The sequence below is a fragment of the Delphinapterus leucas genome, chromosome 12 (assembly GCF_059928025.1).
Source record: "Delphinapterus leucas isolate spDelLeu-1000000601 "Yukka" chromosome 12, BTC_Dleu_Yukka2, whole genome shotgun sequence".
Lineage (NCBI taxonomy): Eukaryota > Metazoa > Chordata > Mammalia > Artiodactyla > Monodontidae > Delphinapterus > Delphinapterus leucas.
In genome coordinates this window covers 57,919,051-57,939,407 of record NC_143140.1, presented here as the reverse complement: position 1 = coordinate 57,939,407, position 20,357 = coordinate 57,919,051, and the positions used below count along the sequence as shown (strand labels likewise).

The window sequence follows — 20,357 nt, the reverse complement described above, 5'->3', positions numbered from 1 at the left end:
TGGAGTGTTCATTGAAGGAGGGGTTTGTTCAGGTGGTGAGTAGATCACAGGAATGAGCAATGGTAGTTGATAGCATAGCCAGATGGCTCAAAGGAACAGGAATGAGTATAAGAGTGTAGAGAAACAATGGTCTACAGGTGGGAGGGTGTATGGAGGGCATGTGTCCCACCTCCCTACCCTGAGATTCATGACCTATGGAGTAATCAGCAGTCTCCAACAGGAAGGACTCACGGGGAAGTGGGATACCCCTGGGAGAGTCAAGATTCAGGGCTAGAGAAAAAAGTGGAGGTTAAGAGGAGTTTACTGGGACTGAGCAGTTACTGAGGGACTGGGAGGGCATGACAGAATGGTTTTGAAGGAAGAATAAAAAGCAGAGATTAGGTCAGGGAGAGGCAGCACAAAGCATAACAAAGTTTCAAGGCAGAGAGGAGAAATGAGCAGACAAACGATAAAAACAGAGATTTGAAGCATTAGAAAATTAACTGTTTTGCAAGGCTAATACAATTACATGTTCCAAAACTGGTAACACATGGGAATTTAGAAAGAGCTAGCAGCTATGATGTGGGATGTGGAATTCCTTTTCCTCCTGGGATGAGGTGGTGAGTGACAAACGTGGGTCAAGGAAGTTTAGGGAGGCAATTGAAGAGCCTGCAGTCATGTGTAGGAATGGTGGCCAGGAAGGCATGTGAGAGGGAATTCTGTGGGACTTCAGGATGATAGGGCCAGTTATAACGAGGTGGGCTCCAAGGAGGTGCAGGGGCATGGGATGCTATTTCAAATCAGTGGGGAAGGAATCAATGACAGAACAAACAAATTTGAGACAAGACTAGTGATGAAAAAATGTTAATAATAAAATTAGATTACCTACTTCATCCCCTACTAAAATAACTTCTAAAGGATTAAAACTTTAAATTAAAAAAGACATCAACAGTACTATTAAAAACATAGACGAATATGTTTAAAGGGGAAAGTCCTTCTCAGAAACTATGCGAGGAGAAATTGACAGCTTTCACATCCACAAAATTTAAGGATTTTACAAAGCAATGCTCCCTAAAACAGTTAATGGCAAACAAACGAAACTGATTAAAACATTGCAACATAACATACAAAGAGTTAACATCCTAATGAATAAAAAGCTCTTGAAACAAACAAAAAAGGATTAAAAACAGGCAAATAATACTAAAAAGCAATTCGTAAAACTGAATCCAAAATATCCAATAAACATACTAACTAAAAATATTCGGCCTCATTAGGAATCAAAGAAATACAAATATGAGGTATCTTTTCCTACTGATTTCTAAATTTAAAATTTTTAAACAGTATTAGTATGTTGGTAAAAATTTTGAGTATAAATCGCTGCAGGCTTCCTGGAAAGAAATTTTGCAAAATGTGTCAAAAATGGTTAACAAGTGCATATCCACTGACCTAGCAAGTCCATGTCTAGAAGTCTATTCAAAGAGATTAATAAAACAGCCATGTACAGTGTATAAAGATCACAAACAGAGTTGTCTACTATGGTACTGTTTATACAACCAAATTTGGGAACATTCTGCATATTTGCCAATAGGGGTTAGTTAAAATTTTAATAGAACACTATGTAGCCATTAAAAATATGATTTAGCACCTTCACAAGATATAGTAAGATGAAATATTAAGGGAATATGATATATCACTTTTCTTTTTAAAATCTACATATATGCAAAGAATTTTATAACTAATGGTGGAATTTAGGTGGACATTATTTTCCTCTTAATGCAATTCTGAATATTTCTGATTTTCACTGCAATGTGTATGGTCTCAGAAACACTATTTCAAAACTTTAAAGTTTAAAACTTAGTGGTATTTTAAGTGGCAAACATTACCTACTCAGAAAAATTACATGTGGAATAACCCATTATAATGTAATAATAGGGAGCTGACAAAAGGATGAGACTGAAAGAAAAAAATCACCTTATTATATTTTCACATCTGTGATTCTTGGTGAATAATTTACAATAGCAAGCATATATTGTCCTTGGAAAAACTGAATTCTACATTTGAACATTGCCAATATTTAAAGCAATGCATTTTAATGATTTGTTTTCCTTTTCTTATTTCTGTGTTAAACTGATGATTGCCACAGGGTGCAGCAAAATTAAAATGTGGCCTAACTGGAAAATTCTGTTTCATACCCTTAAGAGCTGAAATTTTATCTAGCCAAAAACTATTTCATGGGTCCCTCTGAATAATAAGAAAAACGTTATTTTTTAAAATTTTCTCTTCCTATTCATTTGTATTCTGGTAATAATAATTTTAAGAAGAAAAAAATAATTTACAAACTGTATACCATTATTACATTAATATAAAAACATTCTTACAAATGGACAAAGACTGGAAGATACTCAATACTGAAGCAATTATGTTTGAATATTAGAATTGGAATTTTAAAATCTTTCAGTGTTCTTAATAGTGTGATGGTTTTATGATAAAAAATATCTGCAGGAAAGAAGCTAATAAAGTAAACTTTTAACAATCCTTTTATAAGATAATTTGAGATGTCCTTAGATATAACTGAAACTGCTGTCCTTAGTCATAATCATATTTCATTAATCCATATTTTAAGTGGATTACATTGAGACAAAACCCACAAAGTGAAGAACTGAACCAATTTGCTATTAGGACCAATAATAATTATTGACAGGTAATATGAAATTTTTCAACAAATTAGGTAAATTAAGATACTTTTTGAAAGAGTTGGTAAAAATAAGCACCTATGAGTAAAAAAAAATGCTTTGTTTCCTCCCATTTTGCAGTTACACCTGAAAAGTTTATATTTCCTTTCAAAGCATTCAAACCTAGAACCCAAACATGGACTTCTCAGAGTTGGAACAACCTATGCCGGGTTTTACTTGAAGCTTAATATCCTTTGGCAAAAATCCACAAACATCTCAGGGAGCTGACCCAGATCTACCCTGTGAAGAAAGTATTCCCCACTTCCCCTGAAAACGTTCTCCCACTCCTCCCTGAGGCAAACAAACACAAACTATGCCCCCCATGTTGCAGACTGGTCCCATACCCATACTGTCAAACCCATATGGTGCAAAATGAATGGAAAACCTGAAATGACCTCATTTATATCTATGGCTGGGTTGGTGGCAGAGGGACCGTGGATGCACTGCCCAAGTTATCACACTGCTTATTTTGTAACCATCTTTACAACTGATACTGAAGATGGGCACATTTCAAGTGGCTAGCAATCCAAAATCCAGGTATCAGGTTTCTTCTTGGGAACTCAGGAGAATCTGTTCCATGCCTCTCTCCTAGCTTCTGGTGGTGGCTGGCAAGTCTTGGAATCCCTTACATCTGCATAACTCCAGTCTCTACTTCCACTGTCACAGGCTTGCCTTCCCTCTATGAGTCTCCGTCTCTGTGTCTCTTCTCTTCTTCTTTTAAGGACACCAGTCATACTGGGTTAAGGGCCCACCCTACTCCAGTATGACCTCATATTAACCAATTACAACTGCAATGACCCTATTTCTAAATAAGGTCTCATTCTGAGGTTCCAGGAAGTACATGAATTTTAGGGAGACATTATCCGACCCAGTAAACCCACCAAATCTGCCTTCATTCTTCTATTGCCACCTTTGTATATAGTGCTGGTCCTCAACCTCAAGCCAAGAAGCTGAGAACCACCCTTCATTCCCACCTCCCTTTAAATTCATATCCCAGTTATCATCAAGCCTGATCATTTTCCACTTCTAATATTTCTAGACTCTGCTACTCCTGTTTATCCCTAATCCCTGAATCACTCTCTAGCACCTCTTGCTTGGGCTACAACAGTCTGTCCAGTACTCCTCAAATCCAATCTTCTCCAAGCTACAAGAGTATATATAGATATATACATACAGCTTCGTGGCATGTTAGGAAGATGTACAGTTGCTTTTTTTTGTTTGTTTTTCTAATTTTTCACTACCGTGAAAAGTTCTGCTGCTTTACTGCAATGAGCATAATTATGATAGACATCCTTCTTCAGGGATACAGAAACTGAGAGGCAGAGTGGTTTGTGTGCAAGCCCTGTCCTTTGTAACATCTTCTGACTTGATAGATTCTTTACAAACCTTCAGAATGCAACAAAATCCATTATATCTATAATCTAGCTTTTTATAGATTTTATTAGATTTGGGAAGGACAGACAAGAGGGGCTTATTTCAGTGTTTTGAGATTTAATATTATACCTGGCTCCAGAAGCCCCATGATAGAAGTACTTATTCTCATTTTTTAAATAAACAAAAATAATAAATGAATGTAATTGCATGAGTTATAAGCCATCCTTGTTTACACACACACACACACATACACACTGATTTTAAGAATAGTGTTTTCTTCTGAGACGTATTAACCCAGCCCATAAAGATTAGTGTAGAAATAAATCACTTCATAGTCATTTGATATAAGCATGTTTGGGAAGACAGCTTAACTCCTTGCTGTCTTCCACGAATTTATTCCTGAAACTATCACACTGAACCTCAGTTTCTTCCTTTCCCTCACCCAAAAAGTGAAAACTTACAGTTAACCATGCTTATTTCCACACTCCCAAAGGGGATTCTTTTTCATCAGCACAGTAGATTTTAGGGCTTAGCAGGAAATAGGGGCTATGAGGAGGCGGAATCCAGGAGATAGAGGAAAGCATTTAGCTCCATTTATATTGTCTATAAACGCTTCTGCTGTTGCTCCCCCAAACAAGTGTTCAGGCTGTGTTGGCTCCAGACTACACAGTCTTAAAGTATTTCTATCCCCTTGGCCCACTTTCCAGTCTGAGAAATCCTATTTTAACTGATCCAGGATCCTAGGTGAGATTCCTTCCTCCTATTCAGGAATATGTACAAATGTGAATTGCTTTATTCTTATATAGACAGCTCTGAACTTCTTTTCCAACCAAGCACCCAACTCTTGGACACCATCACTTTTTAAGAATAGGCGTTATTGGAGAACACATATCTACTCTGATTTATAAAGTCCGTAGCATGCTTTATACCTGAACAGATGCATAAAACTGCTATTTGTCTTTGAGAGCATGAATGAAAAATATATCCCACTTGAGTATAAAGTAGACTACCTATTTGATTTCTCAAAGTCAATTGTACTTCCAATAAAAAGAAAAATAATAATAACCACTTTGGTTTTCTGGGTATGTTCAAGTATTCTCTTTATGTAATGTCACTAACTGATAATGACTTATAAAAAGTACATTGATCCTATTAATATAAAAATTACTAAGACCAACAGGATTCAGAGAGCATGTACTAACAGAAGTTTTAAAACAGTAAGATAGGAGCCCTGGATTTATCCCTAATACATGATTTTTGCACATGTCAATCACTTAAACTTGGGCCTTAGATCTCTATATCTAATAAAATATGTTTAATTAGTACTTAGAAGAATTATGTGGCATCATAATTACGGATGCTTATTTTATCATAGGATTTATAGGGTTTTTCTGATATTCAGAAAGGAATTTTTTTTTCTAACTCAATTAAAATCTTGTGTTGAAGGAATGGAAAACCACTGAATTTACTATCAAGCCATTCAGGTCTGAGTCTCATCAACATCCCAAAATACGATTTTCAAATTGCTTTATTGCCCATTCTCAATGGAGACTGCAGGAAATTTAGTCTTAATTAAGCCTGATTTACTCTCATTTAGCATTAAAAAAAAAGATACTGGGGGAAGGGATGAATAGGCAGAGAACAGAGGATTTTTAGGGCAGTGAAAATACTCCCTATGATAGATGAATACATGTCATTATGTGTTTGTCCAAAGCCATATAATGTACAACAACAAGAGTGAACCCTAAGATAAACTACGGACTTTGGGTGATTATGATTTGTCAATGTAGGTTCATCTATTGTAGCAAACATACCAGTCTGGTGAGTGAGGGAGGCTATGCGTGTGTAGGGGTAGGGGGTATTTGAGAAATCTGTACCTTCCTTTCAATTTTGCTGTGAATCTAAAACTGCTCCAAAAAAACCTGTCTTTAGAAATGTTACACTTTTTTTGCAAATTTGTTTGCTATATCTGAGCTCTAAATTTGAAAGGAAGCAAAGTGTTTCCTGTCCAACCATCTCTCTATGTATATATCAAATCATATATGATCTAGTAAGAAACATTTATTTCTCCAGAATTTTCTGCATTTTGTAAATATGTAACTTCTACATAAAATTCACTCTATACTGCTCTTAAAAAGTTAGACATACGTTTATCATACAACCCAGCAATTGCACTGCTAAATATCTATCCAAGAGAAATGAAAACATGTACTCACAAAAACTTGCATGTGAATGTTCTTAGCATCATGATTCACAATAGCCTCAAGCTGAAAACAACCCAAATGTCCATCCACTGGCGAATGGATAGACAAAATGTGGTATATCCATACAATGGAAAACTTCAACAATAAAGAGGAATGAAATACTGATACACGCTACAATATAGATGAATCTCAAAAACAGTATGTTAAGTGAAAAAAGCTATAAACAAAAGATCCCACATTTTATGATTTCATTTACATAAAATGTCCAGAGAAGGCAAATCTATAGATACTGAAAGAAGATTAGTGGTTGCCTGAAGCTGAGCAGAGAGTAATTATAAATGGGCATGAGGGATCTTATTGGGGTGATGAAAATGTTCTAAAACTGAATTATGGTGATGGTTTTACAACTTGGCAAAATTTCTTTAAAAATCATTGAAAGGGGTAAATTTCTAAAAATTTAAACTTCTAGTTTAAAATTGACTAAAGAGGAGAGAAAATTCTTTAACAAAGAATGAAATTTGACACAATTTTAAATATCCTGCATAAGGTATTCCATTAGTCTTTGATATTTTGTTGAAGAAAGTTGTGGTAAAGATAAAACTAAAAAGTCAATTACTAAAAACTTTTTGCAAACTTTTTTCTAATATATACTTTGCTTCAAGATTAAATCATTTGATCTTCCAAAACAGTTTTAGAAAATGAACTCCCTTAACATATTGTCAGCAGAGGGTTATTGACCAGCACCTGACATACTAACAGGAAAACAAGGTTTTCAAATTGCTGGTCTAACTAACCTTGATCCAGAACCTACGCCATTACAGCACTTCCTGTGAGATTTATGGCCATCAGGTCTCATTTTAACAATCCAAATTCTGAGCTTTCTGAATATTAAATCCCAGAAGGAATTTTTTTATGTGTAGCAATGTCAATAAGAAGAAAGGCATCTTGTGAAGAGATAAAGTGGACAGATGGATTTTGAATCTACATGTACACCAAGAGAAATGCAATACTCAACAGTAGTTCTAATCCATACTTTTTCAGTATCCAAACCATTAATATGAGCGTTTTAGTATTTAGTTTTTCTAGTTGAATGTTTAAGTGGTCATCGGCATCGAATCTCCATTTTACAGTCCTGCACAGACTCTAATAATTTCACCTGTCGTTTTTTTTTGGTTTCTGTTTTCTTAGTGTTTCCTGTGTGCCCCACTTGTACCAAGCGCTCTTCCAAAGAAACCGTGTTCGGATGTGTTCCCTGGGATGAGCTCTACGAAGATGAAACTGGCCCGTTCATCCCAGTCTCACTCGTCAGGGGCTGCCAGTCAGGACAGCTGGTAAATTGGGGTCATCTCCCCATGAAGGCAACGAGTTGCTATGGCATCAGCAGTCAGGACCCACGCCCTCCATCTCCTGAGCCCCTGCGACCACACTGCACTCCCGTCCCTCCCTGGCTGCCGGCCGGTGTCCTAGGCTCAGTGAAACCCAGTAGTTGCAGAGAACTCTTGATTTGACCCGATCTAATCATTCCCATGTTTTATCAAATAATGGATGGAGACTGGTGAGATGAGGTGACTGGGCTAAAGCCACACAGCTCGACGCGGGCAGAGCCGGCGAGAACACTGGTCTCTGCTGACCCGGCGGCCGCGAGCGGCTGCCTGGGGCTGGGAACGCGCAGCCCATGGGAAACGACGTGGCATTGCCCGTGCGAGAGGCGAAGGCTCAGCAACTTATGAGAGGATATCACCAATGTGCAGCTTCAGGGCACACTGGGCAAAAAGAGGTGACCAGACCTCCCTGGTTACGCCTGTTGGCCTGAGCGTCCCCTTCCACTCCGCAAGTACCTCTGCATGTTAAATGATGTGGTCGCTCTGGCCAAAGAGGCGTCCACTTTGAATTCCCCCCATGCTCGTGCGGACTGGCCGGAAAATAGGAAAGTTGCTGTAACCACATCTTCGCTCTCTCAGTCTCCCCTGACTGCCCAAGTCCTTTCCCTCCATCTTCGCTCCAGAGACCCCCACCACTTCGGACTCCCCTTCACCACGTACGTACCAGCCGCGCGCAGAGGTGCTCGCCGAGCCTGGGCTGGGTCCCGGTGCCCGGGCTCGCCCGGCCTCTACGTGGCCGCGAACTGCGACGCGGGCTCTAGTTCGCTGCCGCCTCTACCGTCCACGACGGAGCGACCGCGTCTGAGCTGCTGGGCTGGGGCGCAGCCAGGAAGTGGCAGCTACTCCGGGGGCGGAGAGAGCGGCTGCCGGGACCCGCCCCCGAGCGTGCGGGGCCCCTCCCCCCTCCCCCCACCCGGGTCTTGCTCTCTGTGGAGCCACTCCCGCCAAGGGGCTCTCGGGGCCGGCGCGACGGTGGTTCTTGTCTTTTGGCTCCCTGGGCAGCGTTCTTTTTCCTGCGTGCGCGTTAACAATTAATCATCAGAGATCATCACAGAACCCATGCCCTCCTCGCCTACCACTCTCAGTTCCCCTCGGGGAGGACTAAGGTTCTACTAAGAAGTTACCTGATGTGACTGAGGGAATTTCGCGTCCCTCCCTGCTCCCGGAGGCTTCCTCTGCAGACCCTCTGACCCATTTCTGCGCGCCCCCGAGCGTTTGTGCTCCAAGTGTCCTAAGGTTGCACTTTACTCGTGGCTCCTTGGAGAAGGTAAGAATGTGCATGGTTTTCCTATCTGCACCCGGAATGTGGGTATTCGTGGTTTTTTTAACGCATCATTTTAACAGATTGAGAAGCCATGTGCAATGTAGACAACTTTTGGACAAAGAAAAGCAGAAATCAACGTCTATCGAGTTTCACTTCAAGGTTCTCACTAAGAAAAATGAAGTCCTTACTATTAAGGTCTCATTGTGTCTTTTAGAAAGCATAATAGAGAGATGATGATACTGTTCTTAAAATTAAGGTGCTCTTCTCTGCTTCCTGAGAAGGTGGTTTCTCCTCACTGAAGTCCTGAGATCCCCTCTGGTTTCCTGAAAGACATTATTAGTGTCCAAAATCTGCTTAACACCAATATGTTCACAGATACTGTGCTCTGGCTTCCTACCCAAGTCTATAACACCTGCCATTTCCCTACTGACTACTTCCAATGTTTTCATAGGCTATGTGATATAGAAAAATGTTTTATTTAATGTATCTGCCAGTGGTGCTACCCTTAGGCTCTTTAAATTATTTAATATTCCTACCCCCACAATGTGGTAATAACACCTCTGTTTTCAGATAAATAAAGTGAGGCTCAGCAAGGTTAAATAATTTGAATAAAGTGAAATCGCTAGGAAGACTTCAAGTCAGTTTCTGAGCTCAAGTCTTCCTGCCTTTAAGGTTGATATTCTTTAAATTATACCTTGTTAGTAAAACTTATGATTTTTCTAAATGCCGACACTGGTACACTTAGTTTTATAAAAACATAGTTATTTGTATGGTCATACAAATAGTAATTAAAGAGATTGAGAGTTATTTATATCTTGAGTGTAATTTCAAGTGTATAATAAAATATATTATTATTATTTAAGGCAAATTATTCTAAAGCCTATTTATTTTAGAGAGCCTGTGTTAGAGATGCTAAAATGTTTGGATTTATGAGTTACAGTGCAATGATTGGATTTTTATAATTCTGAAACTGTACTCCTTATACTCACAAAATTTGTCTTGTAAAACCTGTATTTTGGGACAGGTTTGATAAAACTGTTAGCCCTCGCTGATGCACTTTAAAGTTACGTATTTGAAATCATCTGAACCACTTGAATGTTCGCTCCATGAAAGCTGTATCTTTGGTAGCTAGAATAGTACCTGTACAAAATAGCTGCTTAGTAAGCAGTTTTTAAAGGAATAAATAGAACCTCATTTTCTTCAGTTAAGACAAAATAATGACTTAAGAAAACACTACTTTTAGTTTGCTTTTGTCTTTTATAGTAGATTGAAGATTTTTGATAGCTTCTCATTTCTACTATGAAAGTAAGGAAGATGAAGGAATCAGGTAGAGCCTGAAGGTTTGTAGTAGCTGCTGTTGGGAATGGTAGCAAAAAACCTGACTATAAGTACAAAAAAAAAATCTTCTTTTGAGTCAGGAATTGGTGATAGCAGTAGTTCCACACAGCTGTGAATTTGTGTAAAATATATGACTGTAAATGCAGAAAGTTTCACTAATCCCACTTGGGGATTTTGCCAAGTGATTTGATGGAAAGGCAAGGAGAAAGCTTGGATGCTATTTTTAAGAGAATGGTTGAAGGACAGAGCTGTGAGGTTCACTTAATACTACATGGGAAAATAAGTGAAGACATAAAAGGGGAGAGAAAAAGCAGGCAAAGAAGTACAAATCTCACTCGAATAAGAGAGATGGCAAAATAAGTTGTAGTCAGGAGGGGGGATAGTTTTCTTGAAGGATTTAGTAGCAGAATAATGGCAGGGTTATGGAAGAGCTGTGGCTGGGGTTAGCTGTTCTCCTTAGAATGAAGATCAAGCAGTTGGAGACTAAGGTATTGGAGAGGCTATCCACGTGGACATTGAAGCCACCAATGGTGATGCCATGGGGTGGAGAAGGAATGAGTCAGACACCAAAGGCTTTCATGACTGTGGTGGAATGATCAGGAACTGAGTGGATGACTGTACAGAATTGGGACAGAAGGTACATATCCAGGGAACAAGAGCCTAAATGGATCAAGGGCTGGTATAAGAGGGGGTGCACGGTTCAAAAGCAATACTGGGGAGCTACAAGGATGCCAGCGCTGGCTCTCATGGTCCTAGGGTGTGAGATAATGAGCAGTCTACGTTGGAGGGAGATCCAGAGGAAACTATTCTCAGAAGAAAGCTGATTTTTACCTAAAGCAAGACAATGGAGGAAGCATTGTGTGAATAGGTTATGAAGGTGGAGGGATTTTTTCAATATTGAACAAGGATTCCACAAGGTCAGAAAGGATGGATTTTAGGAGGTAAGGCCAGCCCTGTGCTTGTCTTAATGTTCTGCTGTCCCTGCCTTGAAATTCTTAATAATTTTTAAACAAGTGACCACACATGTGCATTTTGCATTGGTCCCCACAAATTATGTAGCCAGTCCTGTTTAGAAGAAGTGGAGAAATGGGAGTGTAGGTGAAGCAAGAAGTAGCACCAACCTTCTGAGGAATAAATTATGGGAGAGATTAAATGCAGGAGGTTGTGTTTTGAGGAAAGACCAAGAATGGTGGGAGAAGGGGTGTGGCTGCAAGGTTCCAATAACATCTAGGTTCCCTCTCTTTAGGGCAGGCTAGCTGAGACCTGGGTGGGAGAGGCAGTCAGCAGTCCGCATCAGCCTCTTCCAGGTCTGTGTAGTGTATTAGTTTGCTACGGTTTGCTGTAACAAATTACCACAGATTTTGTGATTTGAGCCAGCATAATTTTATTCTCTCACCGTTCTGGAAACCAGAAGTTCGGAATCAAGGTGTTGGCAGAGCAGTGCCCCCTCTGAAGGCCTTAGGGGAGGATCCTATTTTGCCTCTTTAGCTTTTGGTGGCTATAGGTAATCTTTGGTATTTCTTGGTTTGTGACTGCATAACTCCAATCTTTGCCTTCATCTTCACAGATCCTCTGTGTTTCTTCCCTACTGTCTGTATTCTCCTCTCCTAACAAGGACACTTTTTGGATCAGGGTCCACCCAGGTTAATCCAGGATGATCTCATCGGGAGCTCCTTACCTTAATAACATCCTCAGAGACCCTTTTCCAAGTAAGGTTACATTCACAGGTACTGGGGTTAGGACTTGGACATACCTTTTGAATGCTGGTCTGAGACCAGCATTCAGTCCACTAGAGCGAGGTTGGCTGAGGCCACAGGAAGAGCCAGGCTGGATGACACTGGCATCTGATAACTTTTCAGGTCTGTTTGGCAAACCAAGGTATTTATAATAATATGAAGTGTACCAGTGTTTCTAAAGCTTTCCAGCTGTGAAATTTAATACATACAAAATCTAGAAGATTAACACTGCCCAGAGACACTTTATATCCCTAGAGGTAGCTATCTGTCCTTGGGGACAAAATGAGACTGGGGAGAGAAGTCGTGTACCTTGGATCGTGCCAAGTCTGGCTATAGGGAATTGAGGAAATGAGATTCTCCACTCCTTCTTTTCAGCCACTCTCCATTCCAGAGGACACATGTGCTTCCCTGATACAAGAGGATAGCTTATGGGATGACTGCATTTCATCCCTCTCCATAAATATGAGCTTTAGAAGGACCGGAGGAGTGACCTTGTGCCTCTGTGGCAGAGACCCAGCTAGCTTCCCAAGCCATGCCTTGTAGAGGACAATCTTAACCCTCGGGGTGGGGGTGGGGAGAGGAGGAAATGTTGAAACTGTGTTACTGTGCTAACTGTGCTGTTAACTTTATTCTCCTCCTCCAGCTGGCAGGCGCTCTGAGAGTTAGCTGAGTAGCTGGAGCCAAATGGAGCTCTCCTTAAAAGGCATCACACTCATTGGGCCTTGCTCCCTTCTGCTCATGACAGAACAGGAACCATAAATTCCATCCATTATTTTCTAAGTGTTGCCAGTGAGAAGATCCTAGATTGTGGCAGTGGGGCAGCAGCACAGCTACACTGAAGTTTGGAGCCCATAAGAGCAACATCCCTCTTTGGGTGGCCTCTAAGGAAGTTGCCCTGAGATCAAGCTTGGGTAATATACTGGCAGATGACAGAAGGGAGTGGAGCCTGAGCTGCCTGCTGTTGACCCTGCTCCTGTCGTGTGACAGAAATGATGCCACAGACCCACATCCACCAAGGGAGAGGTTGGGCATTGAAAAGAATGGGGCACAATTGGCTTTCAGGAGATCAGAGGCTGTAGCGTGAGAGGCAGAGGAAAAGGAAGAGACTGCTTTCCTTTTAGTATTTAAAGTAGAAATTTCCTAAGAAAGTATTCCAAATTATCATTGTACTCACACATCTCTCCTGTTCCTGGTCAATGGGGCATCCCTTTGCAGAGTATCAGGGTATATGAAAAGAACACTGAGAATCTTGGGTTCTAATCCCAAGTGGCAATGCCACTGATGGTGTAAAATTTCAGTAAAGGCAGTTTTCTCTGAAGGGAAGGTTAGGACAAAAGGATTGCCCTGCTCTAAAATTCTCTTAAGTTTCTGAATTTGCTTCCTTATTAAATTCAAACTCCTCAGCCCAACGTTTAGAACACTTTACCCACCCATCTCTATCTCATTTCTGTTCTTATCATTTTCCAGTACAAATCCTGTTTTCCAGATAAGCTAATCCACTTGCCACTCCTTGTGACTTTCTCATTCCAACATTCATAACTGGTGCAGGAGGATGTGTTTTTTACTATCTTCCACTCTTAAGCAGTGTCACTTAATTTCTTCAAACTCCTGTTCACAAATAATCTACTGATGGAGATCTACTGATGAATTTTTTTCCACCCCTGATCAATTCATTCAAACATGTGCCAAGTTACTATCTAAATTTTATAGCCTTTCTTCCATGTGTTTGAGGAGTACAGCAATTTTAAATTAAAATATTATTCTCTTTAGTTTTTGCCACATCCTTAAAGCCTTTTCATGTGTATTAATTCCTCCTAATTATACTGTATGTTTCTTAGCATGAAGCTCTTATATTCCATAATAGTACTTTCTGATTTCTTCCAATAAATGAGACAATTCTGAATGATGTATGATTAGTTTTAAAAATTGCTAGCTATTGAGCAGTGGTCCAGCATCGACAGGTGGTTGGTCCAGGGTAAGCATTCAGTAACTATTTTTGCATGAATATATAAGTAAATTCTCACCTTTCTGCTCATAGTTATATAATTACACACAAAAACATCAACCATTCTCCTTCCTTTGTTCAATATAATGAATTTAACACTTGGCAAAAGAATAAAATGTTACAGAAGTCTAAAAGTTAACAAAGATACCTTTGTGATTCACCAGTATGTGGTAATTTATTTGCCCAAATAAGCTTTATTTTTAACAACATATATAAGAAATAGTTGAAAACATTTTTATTTTATATGAATTGCTTCCATGCACAGATTCATAAAATCAGAGATGCATGATTTAAGATTAGATGATCATAAAAATTAAAAAATTAACTCACAACTTCTAACATAGGGGATCTTGGTGTCTCTAAAATTGTCTCTTAGTATATTAGAAAATATACATTTTATCAGAACTCCAGTAAAATTTTCATAATATCTATTATATTATTCATAGTAGATATTTATTATGGTCCTGAATTATTCAATAACTATGGATAAATATAATGAATGCTAAGCTGTCTTATACGTTGGGTCTTTTTTGATTTGGGGAAAACTCTAATTTAACATCACTGAAAGAATTTAGGGTGGGTGGAATCTTCTAAAAAAGGAAGCTTCTGAGATGTTCCTGGGGTATTTGGATTTGAAGGCTAGCCTCTTAAAAATTTCCTTGAGAACTGAGAACTTAAACTTAACCCAATTGGGATACTTTTTTTGGTAATTTTCCTTACACTGTACAGGAGTTAGAAAAGCTATAAAAATTAACATTAGCCCATAAATCTAAGGCAGATCACAATAAAAAAATGTATTCCTTAATTTAAAGTATTTTAAGGGTTGAAATATAATCTTTATCATTAACATTTCACTGGGTATCTTGGATTAGATGCATCTTAGCCATGATTCTCCTTATTAGATGCAGTGCCAGATAAAATTTTAAAATAAATAAAGCCTATCCCCTTTCTGCATCTTTTTCTTCTTTTCCAACCATTTGAGGTTCTCCTGTGAGGAGTGAGTAGATTTTCTAAACACACTGACCCTCTCCTTAACTTCTGGAAAGAAGGAGTGACTGCAATCAGTCATGTTAAAGATTTACCAGACAAGACCCATGCTTTCCTGATTTCAATCTATTTAATGAAGATTCCTTTCCTTAAGTAAAAAGGAAGACTTTGATATAGAATTCTGGGTTGACAGAATTTTTTTTCCCCATAGTTTAAAGGAGTTGCTGTGTTTCATCCTATGTATAAAATATGTCTTTTATTCTGTTTTTAAGAGTTTCTCTTTACCAGTGATTTTTAAAAATTTATTTTATTATTGGATGCATTGGGTCTTCATAGCTGCGTGCGGGCTTTCTCTAGTTGCGGCGAATGTGGGCTACTCTTCGTTGCGGTGCGCCCGCTTCTAATTGTGGTGGCTTCTCTTGTTGCGGAGCACGGGCTCTAGGCGCGTGGGCTTCAGTAGTTGTGGCACACGGGCCTAGTTGCTCCGCAGCATGTGGGATCTTCCCGGACCAGGGCTTGAACCCGTGTGCCCTGCATTGGCAGGCGAATTCTTAACCACTGCGCCACCAGGGAAGCCCTTTACCAGTGATTTTAAGTAATTTTATTATGATGTTTTTGGTATAGTTTCTCTCATGTTTTGTGCACTTCAGGTCCATTGCACTTCTTGGGTTAGAAACATTTCATTTATTACTTCAAATAATTTTTCTGCTCACCCCTTCTTGAGGATTCCAATTAACTCATATGCTTAAGCTGCTTGAAGTTGTCTCACATATCATTGATGTTCATTTGTTTTTGGTCTTTATGTCTCTGTTTGTTTTAATAGTTCTGTTGCTATGCCTTCAAGCTCACTGATTTGTTTTGCTCTGTAGTGTTTAATTTGTTAATTCTATACAGTGTTTGTTTCATCTCAAGACATTAGATTTTTCATCTCAATAAGTATGATCTCAGTCTTTTTCATGTCTTCCACATTAATATGCTCAATCCTTCCTCTACTTTCATAAGCATATGGGATATAACTACAATGAGTTTTATAGTGTCATCACATACTAATTCCATTGCCTGTGTTAATTTTGGATTGTTTCTATTGATTGCATTTTCTCTTCACTATATTTCCCTGCTTCTGTACATGCCTGGTAATTTTTAATTGGATGTCAGACATTATGGTTTTGCCTTGTTGGATGGGTGATGGATATTTTTGTATTCCTATTAGTATTCTTGAACTTTGTTCTTGGCCATAGTTAAGTTACTTGGAAAGAGTTTATCCTTTTGAGGCTTTCCATTAAGTTTTATGAGTTAGGATTAAAGAGAAGCCATTAGTCTAGGGCTTACTGTGCTCTACTGCTGAAGTAATAACTTTTGGGGTCTACTGAATGTCTCTTGAATTTTGACTAAAATCCCATGCTTAGGAACATGAAATACTCTCAGCTCGGTGTGACCTTTGGTGATCGGTCATTCTACTCCTGCAGGTGGTTCTTGTTTCCTTACATGAGTAAACTGATTTGTACCCAGCTGAAGACATGAGGGGATCTCCTGGAGATTTCAGGAGTTTTCTCTGTGAAGATGTCTATGCACAGGGACTCTGCCCTGCAACTTCTAGGTGCTCCGGCTCCCCAGATGGTCAGTTCTGTTTCTTCAACTCTAAGAGATAACGAGGCTCAGCATGAGTTCCCCCTCCCTGCACTATCACCTGGAATCTCTCTTCAGACACTGAGCTAAGGGAATCATAGTGCCTACCTTATTTGTTTCCTCTTTCTCAGGGATCACTATCCTGTGGTTCCTGATGTTCAATATCCGAAAAACCTTGTTCCATGTATCTTGTCTGCTTTTATAGTTGTTTCAGGAAGGAGAGTAAATCTGTTCCTTATCACTCCATCTTGACTAGATGCAGAAGTCCATTTAGTAATTTGTTTTTGCTGTTTAGTTTTAGTTGTTTTTTCATATAAATCCTTTTCTTCTAAACACGTAGTAATAATTCACTGCACACAATGCACTTTTATAAATGTTTTGGATTGAATGAAATGAATCTTCAAGAAAAAGGGCAAATTCTATTCACCAACATTTTGCTCAGAGGAAAACTTATCTGGAGAATTTAGTGGAGGACCCAATTCTGAGATAACCAGTTCTATTCTCAACTCTGTTCCTAACAACTTCTGTGGAACAGAAGTTGTTAGGAACAGAGTTTTATGCCTAAATTTTCATATAAAACGGTAATGGGTGTTGGCCTTCCTCTCTAAAATTAAGAAAGGTTTTTTATGTTAGGTCAAACAAGGATAGTCTTAACTAGGATTATATTGAAATTCTATCTATGTTGCTTTTGAAGTACTTTTACAATTGTGAATGTTATGTGTTTATAAATTATTCATTACCAGAAAAGGAGCTGATTCCAAGTCATGCTCCAGGAATCACCTGATAAAATCACTGTTAATAGCAGCATGAGGCTGCATCTCAAGGAGGGGAACCAATAAAAATTATTTCTCAGTTCAACAGTGATATTATTCTCAGCTTTTATGTTAACTTAATGACTGAATGGGTCCTTATTAATAAATGTTCCCATTTTTCCACAAACATTTCTATGATATTTATAAACGGCTTATACAGATCTCTGCTGTACTTCAAAAGAAAATTAAAAGCATATAAACTTGCTGCATCCAACTGTTTTCCCACCCTTCCCCTGGTTCATATCATGCCATCTGGGGCATCCAAAATAAGGAAAATGAAATAACACAGATACATGAAAGAATTCTGTATATATCCCCAAATCCATGTGCACAGATCTGTAAGCACAGTTGGCTTGAGTTGTTAGAAGATTTAGTTTCATTCTGGTAAACAAATCCTCTCAGTAAAGGGATGATTTATGGCTGAAAACATTAGCCTGGCACTGCACACCTTTGCCATCAATACTTTTAGTCTGTGAAAGTTCATGAGAGAAAGTGGCCTCCAAACATTCTTAGATTTCAAATCCGAACATTCTTAGGTTTCAGATAAAAAGTATTAACTTTACCTGATCCTAAATAGCAGAGTTATGTTCATCATTGTTATGCTAGAGTCCCGACCGGTAGAATTTGTACCAACAGGGAACTTGTTAGAAAGGTAAGATCTCAGACCCCACCCTGACTTACTAAGTCACAATGTGCATCTAACAAGAGCCTCAAGTGATTCCTATACATGTTAAAGTTTAAGAAGCACTGCTATACGTCACCTTGCATCTTTAAACTCAGTCATTAAACTTGAGGTTTTATTCTAGATAAACTGTACTTCTCTTATTCTAAGAGACGTTGTACCTCTTGTCATTGTACAACAATCCTAGTGCTGAATGAATTGAATCTGATTTTTGTGATGACAAATGCAACTTACAGGCAAAGTTTCTGGTGGGTGGATGAGGTGCTGTGGAAAACCATTCAAGAAAGCAAGGTTCTTTCTTTCCTGAGAATGTGTCCCAGATCTCTTGATTCTGAAATATCAGACACTGTATATGACTACACAATATTAAAATTGCAACTCCTTCATGATTCTTTCAATGATTAGAATTTTCCAGAATTTACTCAAGCCTCTAACTTAAAATAAAACCAATTTTAATTGTTCTGATGGAAAGGTTGTATATAGTTGTTCAAAACCTCAAAACCTTTCTTAATACTAGAAATTTCGATCAGGAAAGGATGCTAGAGGTTAGTTAGTTCTCCTGTTTTAGACCGCAACCTCTTGCATTTAAAGGGTAGTATTGATAATTTGCAATAAAAAATGTGTTACTTATCCTCTATTTAACTGATATCCTATCAGCTTCCAAAAAGAATTTATTATTATAGAAGACCCTCTATAAAATAAAATTAAGCTAGATTTGTATAACAATGTATAAAGGCAATGAAATAAATATATCAACCACTTTGCCTATGTTTACTGAGAGTAAACATTAAACTTGGTTCTTCATCTCTTGGAAATTAAAGCAAAAAAGGTACACAGAACAGAGTGTAAAGCAAGTTAGCTTTTGCAACCCCATGTATAGAATCCCAGTTGGGGATATTAATAACAACATAGTTCATTTCACTTTTTAAAACCTTCTATATAGATAATCACTCTTTTGAACCAAACTTTTATCTGAAGGGTTATATTTCTTCAGTTAAATGGAAGATGCTTAAATTTAGTTCAGTGTCATTCTAACTGTTGGGTAAAGTCTAATACACAAGAAGAATCCAAATCTCATTGGCTAAATCCTGAATAAATGAAACTGGTAGGAACAAAGGTTTAATTTTTTACAAAATAAAAATTTTAAACTTTGACTTCCTAATGTTTGATAAAGTTATATCTACCTGGCCAAAACCTTCTGGTTAGGTATCCATGAAACAACTGGTATTATGAAAATACAGTGCTTTTTGCTCAGTACAAGTATTCTGTCCTTCCCCAGATGAAGACACTTTGAGAACCAATAGTTTTCATGTACACTTACTTGTATTGGTTTATCTTATGTCAATGTTGGTATTAAGACCAGAAACAGAATACTGAGTTCCTGACTTGGATTCCAACTACTATCTTGACAATTCATTTTCAATGCATTCTAATCTACAGACAGTTATTTTACAAAGAAGGGTGAATAGACATTTTTTGTTTCTAGTAAAAGAAGCAGTAGAAATAAGTCTATTAATGCAAAAAAGCAATAATTTCCAGTAGCCCTTTAGTTATTCAGAGGAAAAGCATATAGTCATAAAAAGTTTTCCTAATTATGCAACAACTGTGTATATGCATTGGAGGTGGGGGGAGAGGATATGTGTGTGTGTTGAGAAATAGGAATTAGATGAAAGGCCTTCCTAACTGTAGAATTATTTAACAAGGAGAAACTGCAGTGTGTGATGTTTCCCACTTGAAGATAACTTTAAGAGGTGGACAAACTGTAACCTGCCCATATGGATGAGATCCATGTTTTTTTTAAGTAAAGCTCATGATAGATACACCTATGAGGGGAAGGGGCAGTTCTAAAGGAACCACACAGCTGTGAAGTAGTTTACCACTGGCAGATCCTCTTCACGATTTTACCTACTTCAATCTATTTTCTCCCCCAATACTTGTCCATAGACGTCAGTTATCATCTGTGAGCAGAGGGCAGCCCTGAGGACAGAACAGTGAGCATTCATCATCTTCTCACTATCACCATTATCTCCAGTCTCTCTCTGGCCACGTTCTGACTCTTCCTTTCTCCTTGGCCCAGCTAAACTAAGAAAAATGTCTGATTGTTCTGCTCTTACCTAAAACCTGAAAAGCTCACCTTGGGGATTAAACCATTGTATCTTTTGTGTCTGTATTAATCAAATTAACTAAAGAGCAAAATGATCTACACTTTGTTTTGTAGAACACTGTTAGAAGGCTA

General features: G+C 38.5%; 1 protein-coding gene across 3 annotated transcripts in view; it reads right to left on the bottom strand.

Moving 5' to 3' along the window:
* PKIB (cAMP-dependent protein kinase inhibitor beta) overlaps window positions 1–8,837 on the bottom strand; it is a 119,505-nt gene extending 110,668 nt beyond the window's left edge. The window contains exon 1 of one of the 3 annotated variants that reach the window (XM_022555647.2): window positions 8,336–8,837. The gene's annotated coding sequence lies outside the window, so the exon portion shown is untranslated. The remainder of the gene's footprint in view (window positions 1–8,335) is intronic. The other 2 variants (XM_022555638.2, XM_022555656.2) reach the window with 2 other exon arrangements.
* Window positions 8,838–20,357: the final 11,520 nt, after the last annotated feature.